This window comes from Anabrus simplex, chromosome 2 (genome assembly GCF_040414725.1).
Source record: "Anabrus simplex isolate iqAnaSimp1 chromosome 2, ASM4041472v1, whole genome shotgun sequence".
NCBI classification, from domain to species: domain Eukaryota; kingdom Metazoa; phylum Arthropoda; class Insecta; order Orthoptera; family Tettigoniidae; genus Anabrus; species Anabrus simplex.
Window position 1 is genome coordinate 83,530,564 of NC_090266.1, and position 13,452 is coordinate 83,544,015.

Here is a 13,452-nt window from a genome sequence, read left to right on the forward strand (position 1 = left end):
TTCCCACTCCTAGCTCTTCCCTATCCCATCGTCGCCATAAGACCTATCTGTGTCGGTGCGACCAAAAGCAAAATTGTATTTTTTCTCTGAATATTTAATTAAGCTTTTATTTTGCATTAATTTGCCTCTTACACTGACTGACAGTGACAATGCAACACCAAGGAGGAGTGGTTCGAAAGGGATGAAAGTTGGGGAAAAAACAGAGACGGCACGGATGAATAATTGATGTTTATTTCAAACCGATATGCAAGTTACACAATGCGCACGGCATCGACTCAGTAGGATGTAGGACCACCGCGAGCGGCGATGCACGCAGAAACACGTCGAGGTACAGAGTCAATAAGAGTGCGGATGGTGTCCTGAGGGATGGTTCTCCATTCTCTGTCAACCATTTGCCACAGTTGGTCGTCCGTACGAGGCTGGGGCAGAGTTTGCAAACGGCGTCCAATGAGATCCCACACGTGTTCGATTGGTGAGAGATCCGGAAAGTACGCTGGCCACGGAAGCATCTGTACACCTCGTAGAGCCTGTTGGGAGATGCGAGCAGTGTGTGGGCGGGCATTATCCTGCTGAAACAGAGCATTGGGCAGCCCCTGAAGGTACGGGAGTGCCACCGGCCGCAGCACATGCTGCACGTAGCGGTGGGCATTTAGCGTGCCTTGAATACGCATTAGAGGTGACGTGGAATCATACGCAATAGCACCCCAAACCATGATGCCGCGTTGTAAAGCGGTAGGGCGCTCCACAGTTACTGCCGGATTTGACCTTTCTCCACGCCGACGCCACACTCGTCTGCGGTGACTATCACTGACAGAACAGAAGCGGGACTCATCGGAGAACACGACGTTCCACCATTCCCTCATCCAAGTCGCTCTAGCCCGGCACCATGCCAGGCGTGTACGTCTATGCTGTGGAGTCAATGGTAGTTTCTGAGCGGACGCCGGGAGTGCAGGCCTCCTTCAACCAATCGACGGGAAATTGTTCTGGTCGATATTGGAACAGCCAGGGTGTCTTGCACATGCTGAAGAATGGAGGTTGACGTGGCGTGCGGGGCTGCCACCGCTTGGCGGCGGATGCGCCGATCCTCGCGTGCTGACGTCACTCGGGCTGCGCCTGGACGCCTCGCACGTGCCACATGTCCCTGCGCCAACCATCTTCGCCACAGGCGCTGCACCGTGGACACATCCCTATGGGTATCGGCTGCGATTTGACGAAGCGACCAACCTGCCCTTCTCAGCCCGATCACCATACCTCTCGTAAAGTCGTCTGTCTGCTGGAAATGCCTCCGTTGACGGCGGCCTGGCATTCTTAGCTATACACGTGTCCTGTGGCACACGACAACACGTTCTACAATGACTGTCGGCTGAGAAATCACGGTACGAAGTGGGCCATTCGCCAACGCCGTGTCCCATTTATCGTTCGCTACGTGCGCAGCACAGCGGCGCATTTCACATCATGAGCATACATCAGTGACGCCAGTCTACCCTGCAATTGGCATAAAGTTCTGACCACTCCTTCTTGGTGTTGCATTTGCTCTGTCAGTCAGTGTATATTATTTGGGGTAATATTCTGTTGTATTTTTAATTACTGCAATTACCGTATTGTTAAACATATAGTTCCTATTCAACACTTGCCTCAGCTTTTCTCTAAATAGTTGTTTATATGTGCCTTTTACATTCATTTTACAGTGCAGTTCACTGTTATTAAGTAGGATTCCTTTTTTGGTAGTTTCGTCCTTTTTTAAAATGATCGACTTAATATATTTCTCCGTGGATGTCGGTTGTACAATGGAGACGGAGAAAATAGTACTTAAGAGGAAATTACGAAGCTTAACTTACCGTACTTGCGTCTACCTTGCAGACAGGAAGTGATATTTCCATGAAAATTGTGGCTGGTAAATGACTTAACAAGGATCTTTTACCAGTACGCGATTGGAGTTTGTTACGTTTACAGGAGATACTCAATTACTGAAACAAGAGCGGCTCGACAATACTCATGTGTACTCGGTTACCGAGGCCAGTGCGCGGACGAAGTCGTTACCAGTAACTGCCTCCCGTAACTAGTATTTTTACTAACGGATAACGAGGGCGCCGCGCGGTCCTGCAGGCTACCAGTAGCCGCCTCAAGTAATCAGTACTGACTCATAGACGTGTTTAAGAGTTAGGGGAATTATGAAGTGGGCAGAGCCGTGCGGCCGTACTCGCTACCAGTTTCCATCACAGTAATCAGAATTTATGCAAGTTATTTCAGCTTGTAATTAACAGTACCTATTCTTAAATGATGGTGGATTAAATTTTTGTTGTGTTCCTTGTTCATGCTTCTGGCTCTTCTATAAAGTTATTTAAGCATGTATTTTACATTCATTTACAGTATCGTTCTGTTATTTGGAGGCAATTCTTCGTCATTCTTAAACTAATCGACTTCATGTATGTAGTATTTACATAAAAGGGAATTATGACTTAACTTACGCTCCTTACGTCAACCTTGCATTTGGTCCTGCTGGTTTCCTGCTTTGAAGGGCATTTGGCCTACTAAGCGATCGCTCCTCACCCCGCATGTCTGCATATTATGAGGTGACGCGTGGTCAGCGTAACGAATCCTCCCGGTTGTTATTCTCGGCATTTTTGACCAAGGCCGTCATCACCGTCTGATAGCTTCTCAAGTGTATACACACGTGGACCTCTCGAAGCAGCTCTCAGATGCAGTTGAAAATCGCTGACCAGGCCGGCACGCTACTGGCACCGTATTTCCTTTGTGCGGCGAATATTAGGTACCCCTCTTGTACTAGAGGTTATAACAACAATAATAATAATAATAATACTTTTATTGACTTTACGTCCCACTAACTATTTTTACGGTTTTCGTAGAAGGCGAGCTGTCGGAATTTAGTCCCGCAGGAGTTCTTTTACGTGCTAGTAAATCTATCGACACGAGGCTGACGTATTCTAATACCATCGGACTGAGCCAGAATCGAACCTGGTAAGTTTGGGTCAGAAGGCCAGCGCCTCAACCCTCTCAGACACTCATTTCAGCACTAGAGGTTATTTTTAAGCGTTAACGAATATTTTTGTTTAACCGCTCCAATAATAACCGTTAATAAAAAAAAACTGCTAAGCCCACCCCTACTCTACTGCACCGTGCGCTCGCTGCCATCTTAGTACGCCAAGCATCTTCTATTCGGCTTACTGCTACCCAAGCTACCAGCCATCCATGTATAGAGATCAGTGGTAATAGTACAAACCCAAACAAACCTATCAGCTAGTAGGAGAAGGAGAACGAGAACGAGAACGAGAAGGAGAAGGAGAACGAGAAGAAGAAGATGTTAGAGAAGGGGAAGATGAAGAATATGTTTAAAGGGCCCCATACACGCGCAGACTTAGTCGGAGGTAAGTCTGCGCAAACCAGTCTCTTCAGACATGTCTCTGTGTGTATGGCCGATAAGTCTGCCGACAAAAAGTCTGCAGGCAAGTCTCTGACATTCTGGCGCTGCTTGAATTCAGCTGGAGACTTTGCGACGAAAGCGCTATCTCAGAGTTGCGGCAATAAATGTAAACGTGATAACCTACAAATATGAAAACTGAAATCATTTCTTGCGCGTCTTGTTTGTGCAGAGCGCTACATTATGTCCAAATAACAACTCATCTTCTATACCGACTATCTAATTAATTTCAATCCGTATATATTTTTCAACCATCTGAAGTGCATAATCTAAAACAGAAAACAGCTGAGCGCGTCGTATCAACCTCCTCGGTGAATAATCATTTATGCCCGGTTTCCGGAACATGAGATAGCGAACCTATAGCGGTAGGCCTATCGAATTGTTAACTTGAGTTTTGGCGTTGCATGAACGTAAGATACATCTATCGGTTCGATAAATCGCTTGCTAACTTAGAGGGCCGTGAGCAGGAGATATCTATTTGTTAACTTGCTGCGCGCGTGCGCAGTACTTCAGTATCAGCAGCTAACATTGTGTTTGTTAACATTTTCTATGGCTTCCTCATCTTCTTCCGACGAAGAAATTATAGAAATGGTCAACATTCTAGAACGACAACGATTATATCATTGTCGGCCTAATGTTCTAATGAAGTATACAGTAGTGCAAATGAATTCAAAGACAGAGTGAGGCTAAAAATAAAAAATTACTGTCATAAGTTGGGTAGAGGTTACAGGCGACAATTTGCGTCCTGTGACAAATAATTTTCCATTGTCCCCTGTTGATCAATTATTAATTATTATATCCTTTAAGATTCAGTACTACTGAGTCTTATCATATTTGTATCTGTGACTGCATTCGTGTCCATGAAAGCACTGGTACCACTAACTGAGTATAACCGATAATTGCACATTTATCGTAGTACCCCGGTAGGCCTACTGCAGGCCTACTTGCACTGGCAGTGAGCATATACTTTTATCGTGGGATTGTTTTTAATTAACGATATTACATTACAAGGAACTAACAGGTTATATAATTATGTTAATTACCCGGTATATATTTTGTAATAACAGGAAAGATATACGGTATACTAATAAGGCTCAGTACAAACTGGATTGCGCGTGACATGTGTCACTCGTGTGCATATTTCATTAGAAATCCTCAAACAATGTCAAATTCTTCTGACAGTCCTTAAATACCACGAAACTGACACCCACGTCTGCAAGAACTAGTTGAATACCCATTTCTCGCTGCATAGCAAAGATGGGATAATAGGAGCTGCACAGAAATCTCACATGTGATGCATTACTTGTGCGCATGCGCCTGACCATCTAGGGAACACACCTAATGCACAAAAACAAAGCAGTACGAGGGGTGGCATCTAGTGTGTATTTATGAAACTTGATCAACGAGCCAATAGTTGACAGTTCGATAAGTTAGCTGTTGTTCCACTGTGCAACGCAGCGAATATTTATCGAGTCGACAGCTCTAACAAAGCAATAGCTATCGGAAAGATATCTTAGCATTCCAGAAACCGGGCATTAGTCTGAGCGTGTGTGGGCAACTGCATACTTCCGACTTACCTCCCAGAGGCAAGTCTCTGCTTAGCCTACAAGGAATACAAAGCCTGCTCATTCGCAGTGCTCTCTTCAGAAACAGTGTCCGCCTGCCAGTGCGCACCTTGACCACTGTAGCGCTAGTGTACCACCTCACATCAGCACTCACTAGCATTGCTAACGTCAGTTAAAACCAGCACAAACTTATCTCTACACTATACTTCCTGTGTATTAAATACGTTACTGAGCAGAAAATAATAAATCTTCACCTTTTACCCCTAGGAGTTCAATTCAGCTGTGTATTTTCATTTCAGATGGCACACATAACTGTCGAAATTTATGTCTAGCATTTAAAAGGATATAAGGTCTGCACTAGATATTTTTACTACCGCACCGTAGATTTTCAGTGAAAAGGAACGACTTTAACTATTTTACTTGATATTTTCTTCTCGTAAATTGTTTTTCTTCTCGAGAAGTATTCTCGGCGATACTCATCTACTATGCCATTCGCATAGTTAGTGACAGAGGGATGCAGAAACTTCTGCAGTATTATTCTGCTTTGTTCAGGATGATCACTTATCCCACACTGTAGAATAGGACTTTTAGCAACACGTGGCAACAGTATTTCCGTTAATGTTTGTGCTATTTTTGGACTGCCCAGCGTTACCGATAACATTTCGTCCCTTACTTGCCCCAGTTTCATCAGCAGTGAAACAAAACTTGGCTCTGGATACCTGAGACGTGAGACCACCTCTGTCTTTGATTTTTATTAATGACGTTAGTGGAGATGGACTCTGGATACTACTAATTTTTTCAACACAATCTTGACATGGCATTTGGTCTTTGACAACTCTTACAAAATACCCTCCAATATATGCCATTGCAGCACTCGATGGAGCGGTCACTAGGGTTCCATAACTTATCCTTGGTACCACTTACACAACAGAATAAGGAAATTATTATCATCAGAACAGGAGCAATAATAATAAGTAACCTAATTTTTGCCGTCACATGGTCTGTGTATTTACTGTACCATACCTTGTCTGCTTAGGCCTATTGCTTTAATCCATAATTCCCTAGTTGGTTCTTAGCAAGGGAATCCATGGAAACTAGTTCCAGGAACTTTATTTCTAGAGCCTTGTTCACAAAACGGAACGCAGCAGTACACCAGTGTAATATGATTGACGTATTTTAACAATACCTTGATTCCCATTTGGTTAGTGTGTGAATTAAGCCGAAAATGTCAGGTTCCAATTTATCCTCAATTTACAAGAGTTTACCCGTTTCACATCGGATGGTAAAATTATATTCTGTGACGTTTGCAGCAAGTGGTGAGTGAAACTTGTTTTATATTTCCCCATAACGAATTATTATCAATTTAGCAAAATCAACACGGTGTTTTAAATAAGCATATTAAGATACGTAAAACTGCAGCTGTCTAAAAATATTGTAGAGCCTATTTGAGAGTCTGTTTTAGGCAGCTAAAATAACATTTTATTACCTAAAAATCCGGGGTCTAGTAATCACTATATCAAGAAACACAAACACCAGTCCCCGAGCCAGAAGAATTAATTAGACGTGATTATAATCACCCATCCGGCCGGCAATCGAATCCGGGACCTTCTGAACCGAAGGCCTCAACGCTGACCATTCAGCCAAGGATTGGGACAAAACAAAATCATTATTGAGTTTCATTATTTTTATCAGTATTAACATTCAACTTTCGTAGTAAACGTCACCAGTAAGCATACAACGTGTAGAAATACCGCCAACCGAGGTGTTCATGTGAGGTTGAATTGCAGCGCCTCTAGCGGCAAATATAGCATCCACAGGGCGGACAGCTATGAGTGGCTATTGGGCAGGCTTTGTATTCCTTGTAGGCCAAGGTCTATGCAGGTAAGTATTCCAGAAGTCTGCGCGTGTATGGGGCCCTTAAGATGGCAAACCTGGCTATTGGCAGCACTTACTTTTTACGTTTTCGTTTTGTCATTTGTTTCTAGCGGGATAAGTTAATGTTTGAAGTTGTTCTTTATGAACGTTTGACTTACGAAAGTTTCGCAGTATTATTTAATGCAACGTGAATGAAAAGTGATTTTGTAATTGTATTTTCAGTGGGAAGTTCGGTTTTATAACTGTCAAAATTATTGGATCTCGGAGCAATGTATGCTGCAGGATGATAGGCAAGTTATTTCATTGGAGATACTTTTCTACGGATGTATACAATTAATTTTGTTATGAGGAGCGTGCCATTGTGAGCAATTAAAAAAAAATGTTTCCGTTGGTGTTCAAGAACCCAGGCAATTAGCTAACAGCTTTTTCTAGATATAATTCCTTGATCGTGAGTGCTGCCGTTTTTTTTTTTTTTTTTTACTGCGGTGCACACAGTCGAGCACATACACGTAACAATCTTCAACAGCTTAATTTTTTATAAAAGCCGTATTGACTGTAAAATCAAGTAGCGAATATTTAAGAATAACTTGAATAATATATTTAAGCGGTCCGCCTATTCAAAACGTATATAATTGATTAAATCTAGTGCATGTTTCTTGCCCAACGGGACATCATCAGCTAGAATAAATCATAGCCTACAATATATCGAATGCAAAAATCACATTAATAGATTGGTAAGACAAACTTAAATACCATTTTTGTACACAAGCACATTTAAGATAAAAGAAATATTTGCGAATTTTGTAAAGTTGATTGCCTGTTGCAATTTTGAATGATGAACACACTGTAGATATCATAAACTCGGTATAATTTACCAAGCCATGTAAAATGGTAAAAAATTATGGCCCTAAATGTAAGCGATTTGTAACAGTCATTGTTGCAGTTCTGCAATAAACCATTACAGAGCAATAAATTATATAGGAACTTAAAAATACGCTCTTCTTACCAAAATCTAACCCATTCTTTATTTCTGTGCTGGACCTCACATTGGAAGATTATCGGTGCATGCCCTTTCAGGGTAGATTTTCACACCAGGCAAATAGAGTTGGCTAGTGTGTGTATGCTTCGAGACACTGAGCCGGCACAATCAGCTGTGTCAGTGCCTCGACACAACAATGCTTCACTGTTTTTGAGCAGTGGGATTGCTTCATATGTCGTGCCACTTGAAGAGAAACAACAGTCGTTCTGTACATGTCAGCTACATCGATGCTTCGAAACAGTGACGGTGCTTTATCTTCTTGCCTCAATAAAAACATTCCGCATGATATTGCCCTGAAGATGAGCCGACACTTGTTAATAGATGCTTCATATTCCGAACCGCAGTTCAGGTTACTAGAAGAACGATGTACTCCACATACATAAACAAAGGACATAGTTTTCAAAGCAGGGTCATATTATAACAGAAAGACACTGCTGTTTGTCACGTGCAAAATTTCCGACAGTTATGTTTTTAAACTTTAATTTAAAGTTGCCAGGATTTTGTCAATTTGTTACGTTACATATAATACCAACCTTGGACTCTTCTCATATTTAATTTCTCATTTTATAATCATTCAAATTAGTTGATGTATTTTACTATCATACTATGCTTTCGTAACTAGTTTAGGTTGTTTGTTAATGTGCATAAAATTCTGATTTCTGACTCTTGTTGGGTTTCATTACTCATTTTATAATTATTCATTTACTGAGACTAGTATTTTACTTTGCTTTTGTAACTGGATTAGGTTAGGCCTAAGTTTGTTGTTGTACTTAGAATACCTCTTTCGAATTCTTTTTAATTTCATTAATCATTTTATAATTATTAAAATTACTTACTGCTTTATTGCACTTTTAACTGTGAAACTGATCCCTTTTAGTATCATTCTTAGTGCTTAGTGAAGAAGGAAACTCATATTATTACTATACGTTAGGACTATTACCGTATACTGTTCATCATCTATTTATCATAATGTATTTTGTACATTTGCCCATTAAATATTTCACAAATCTCATATTTATCATTCTAAGAACATCAAACAGTTTATTCAGTGAACTGAACTTAGCTATGAAGCGTGGTTAATGTTTAACCACGCCATCACGAAACACTGCTTCTCGTGTAGTCTGTGACAGTACAGTTGAGACTCAATCAATGGAAGGTTAAGTTCCAGGAGTTCAATCTCAAGATAAGCAAACTCGAAACAGTAGTAATGGCAATAAATAGAGAGGGACGACCAGCGAACATCATGCTAGGAAACCATCCACGTGAAAGTGTGGAAAGCTTTACATACCTCGGCAGTGTAATATCTTGAGATACACTAGCAACAAAGGAGGTGACAAATAGAGTGCAGAAGAGATCTCACTTTTACCAACAAGAATGTACACTCCTCTGGAATACCAAAGTACCAACAAGATCAAAGCTGGTGATGTTGAATCAGTACTTCATACCAATCTTAACCTATTGTATTTAAACCTGCACCCTCACCAAGAAAGATTCATCAAGGTTGCAGGCATCTGAGATGAAGTTCCTTATGTTTACAATTCAGAAAACCAAACTGGACAAGTTAAGGAGTGATGTAGTTATGAAGGAAGCTGGGATTGTTACTCATTGTTAGATAGGGTCAGCATGTCCAGACTGAGGTGGTTTGGGCATGTAATGAGGATGGTGCTGACAAGGACAGCATATGTTAACTTGGAGAGACATGTGGCAGGGAAACGGATGGTGGGAAGACCAAGAACCCACTGGATGGACATCGTAAAGATGGACCTTGCAGATCGGGGAATGACACTGGAGGATATCATTAACAACAGGACGTATCTCAATAAGGGTGAATGGAAGAGGCTCACCAATAGTACCTGGGAAACTGGAACTGTAAAATGATGATGATGATTTTTTTCAAGTTTACGCACTCGTGCTTTAGACATCAACCCAATGGGCACACATGTTTATTGCCTTTTTAATTTAATCCCATCAGTGAATATAAAAATACGTGTGAATAATGCTCTAAGGGAGGTGATACAGATTTCACCATAGATTGGTCTGCAGTTTAGCTATTTTAAGCATTTTTGTACATTCATGTAAGTTAACAGTTACTTTTTCTAACTATTGAGATGAATGCCATAATAAGCCTGAATAATAAATTATTATTAATTTCCTTCTTTTTATTACTATTACTAATTTAATCCTTCCAATATTCGCATCTTGGCTATGATCTTATATTAATGCATTGAAAATATTCGGTAACGTAAGATGGCGGTGGCTGCAAGGTTCCTCTTACTCTTTGCCAGTCTATTAATTATATGTCTAAGATGGCAACCCTGGTTAGTGACACCACTTACATTTTACTCTTTCACCGGGTGAGTTGGTCGTGTGGTTAGAGGCGCTCAGCTGTGAGCTCGCATCTGGGAGATAGTGGGTTCGAACCCCACTGTCAGCAGCCCTGAAGATGGTTATCCGTGGTTTCCCACTTTCACTGCAGGCAAATGGTGGGGCTGTACCTTAATTAAGGCCATGGCTGCTTCCTTCCCATTCCTAAGCCTTTCCTGTCCCATCGTTGCCATAAAACCTATCTGTGTCGGTGCGACGTAAAGCAAATAGAAAAAAAAAAAACCTCTCATTTGTTTTTTTGCGGGATGTGATTGTTTGAAGTGTTGTTTGCGAATGTTCGGTTTCCAAAACTAAACACAGTGTTATTAAAGCAATGTGAGTGAAAAGTGATTTCGTAATTGAATATTCAATGGGATATTCATTTCTTCCAGTTTGAAAATTATTGGATCTCAGAGCGATGTACGCCGAGTAGTCTGCTGTAAGATGATAGGCAAGTTATTTCCTTGGAGAATATTTTCTAGCGATGTATGCAATTAATTTTGTTATGAAGGAGCATGCCAATGTGTGCAATTTTTTTAAAAAATGTGTCCGTTAGTGTTCAAGAACCAAGCCAATTAGCTAACAGCTTTTCGTGGATATAATTCCTTGATTGTGAGCTCTGCCGGGTTTTTATTGCGGTATATGGTCAAGCACCTGTTGTGATTTTGAATCTTCTGCACACTGTAGATATCATAACCTCGTAATTTACCAAGCAGTGTAAAATGGCACAAAATTGTGGCCCCGAATGTAAATGATTTGTAACAGTCATTATTCCAGTTCTGTAATATAACCTTTACAGTGCAGTAAAATATAGAAACTTAAAATGCACACGTCTTACCAAAATCTAACCCATTTTGCATTTCTGTGCTTGTCCTCATGTTCGAAGATTATCAGGGGCTGTTTCAGGGTAGATGTTCACACCAGGCATATGTTGCGGCTGCATCTTAAGGCCATGGCCACTTCTTTCCCACTCCTAGGCCTTTCCTATTTCATCGTCACCGTGTCGGTGCGACGTAAAACAAATTGGAAAAAATAATCCTGTTTCAGGGTAGAATAATTATTGTCCTTGCAGGGTCATACAAAATATATAACAGGTTACCGAATCCTATAAATATTGTTACGAATAAAACAGAGTCTGTATGATCACTCTAATTTATTTCAGGATGACCTAATAAACTTACATACACGCACATATATATATACACACCCACAGTTATGCAACCATGAATTGCCATGCTTATTATTATCTACTTGTGATTGTACAAAACTTCGATGAAGCCACTTCATCTGGTTTTAGTTCAACTGCTTCATCTACCTCACCTTGTAGCACCCTGACTATTTTTACTGTCGTTTTCCATCATGGATTCTGCTGCTGGACTCTTATGGAACTTTTTGCTGACAGCGGCTTCCTTCCCAAAGGTTCGGTCAAAACTTCTCCTGACTTCTTCCACAACACTGAATTACACCACCAGGGGAAAGCCACTCTTCTCCAACTTGGTGATTGCTTTCTGGCAGCTTGTTGAAGTTTGAAGATGCTCCAGTTTGTGCAGGGGGACATTAGCTCCCACCATTGCAGTGCACAGGTCTATAGAAAATTGTTGTTGGTCGCTGTTTACAGTGGGCAGGTAGAAAAGCTGCGATGACACAGCTTTCTGTACTCGTGTCAAATGCATCGCAGTATTTCTATGATGATCTATATGGTATCTTTTCACATTTGATCTGAAAAATAATAAAATTGACTTAAATTACAATGTTCCTATACCTTAAATTTCTACAGTAGGGCTAATTGTCAATAATCCTTAGTATAATCATGCATTTGCTTCATAAAAAAAGAAAATAAACTATTAGAGGTGATGTTTCTACAAGTACAAAACTTTACAGTAGGAACAAGAGAATTCGTAATTTACATGCAAATAATTATGTCCTCAAAAATGTTCAGTTATAATCTGGCAGTTTCCTGTCGAGTTCACCGGGTGAAAAAATAATAAAAATGACGTGAAACGATAGCCGAGTAGCGTAGAGGAGAGATCCTTCTGTATATGCTTGCCAGGGACTCACCAAGCTGCTCCTAGCAGTATTCTTACTTATACAGAGGAATTAAAACGCAGGCACTATAAATCTCAGATTTGTTAACATTTTATATGTTGCTATTTGCCGGCTTTGGTCAGCTGGGTCAGCTGTCATGAATACTATTTTCTGTTGCCTGCAATAGATCCTGAAACGTGTGTGCCCACAAGGCCGCCACCTTCGTTGAAAAGTAGAAAACCGCGTGATTTGAAACTCGCAAGTGCCCATAACCTTAGTTTTTGTCACAATTTAGCCACTCTCTAGATGGGATGCTAGAGCTTACGCACCTCAGACTCTCTTTGCTTGCCCCCCCCCCCAGCACAACAGTTACTAACTGGACCTCACCAATCCAGACCAACGGTATTTTCACTGGCCTGTTCTTGTAAAGATAGTCTTTGCAGCCTTATAAAACACGGTGTGATATTGTCCAAGTCGTGCCATTCTGTATGTCTAGCCTCTGTGGCATCATCCTAGCGCCACCACTCCTATGTTTCACGAAGGCTTAGCGGAAGCGTAATAGAATTCACCAGAACCTACACATAGCGCTGGTAAAATTACTCACGATTTTAAAAAAATTTAAATTTCAGTTGTAGTCCGCTTCTGTGGTGTAGTAGTTAGCGTGATTAGCCGCCACCCACGGAGGCCCGGGATCGATTCCAGGCTCTGCCACGAAATTTGAAAAGTGGCATGTGGGATGGAACGGGGTCCGCTCGGTCTTGGGAGGTTAAATGAGTAGAGGTGGGTTTGATTCCCACCTCAAAGTAGTTTTCCATGGTTTACCACTTCTCCTCCAGAGAAATGCCGGAATGTTACCTAAGATAACTTCCTTCCCTCTTCTTTGCCTGTCCCAATCTTCTAATGCCTTCACAAGGGCCCTGTTCAGCATAGAATGTGAGGCTGTCTGGGCGAAGTACTAGTCCTCCTCCCCAGTTGTATCCCCCACCCAAAGTCTCACGCTCCATGACACTGCCCTTGAGACTGTAGAGGTGGGATCCTTCGCCGAGTCCAAGGGAAAAACTTACCCTGGAGGGTAAAGAGATTAAGAAAGAAAGAAAGCAAGCAAATATTTAAGTTTTAAATCTCTATTTTCACAAGAAATGAAT

At 41.3% G+C, this 13,452-nt stretch overlaps 1 protein-coding gene across 2 annotated transcripts in view; it reads left to right on the top strand.

Moving 5' to 3' along the window:
- Positions 1-6,996: 6,996 nt before the first annotated feature.
- The window catches only part of LOC136864910 (transforming acidic coiled-coil-containing protein 3), a 232,925-nt gene continuing 226,469 nt past the window's right edge, over positions 6,997-13,452 (top strand). For both annotated transcript variants that reach the window (XM_068226474.1, XM_068226473.1), the window contains exon 1: positions 6,997-7,173. The gene's annotated coding sequence lies outside the window, so the exon portion shown is untranslated. The remainder of the gene's footprint in view (positions 7,174-13,452) is intronic.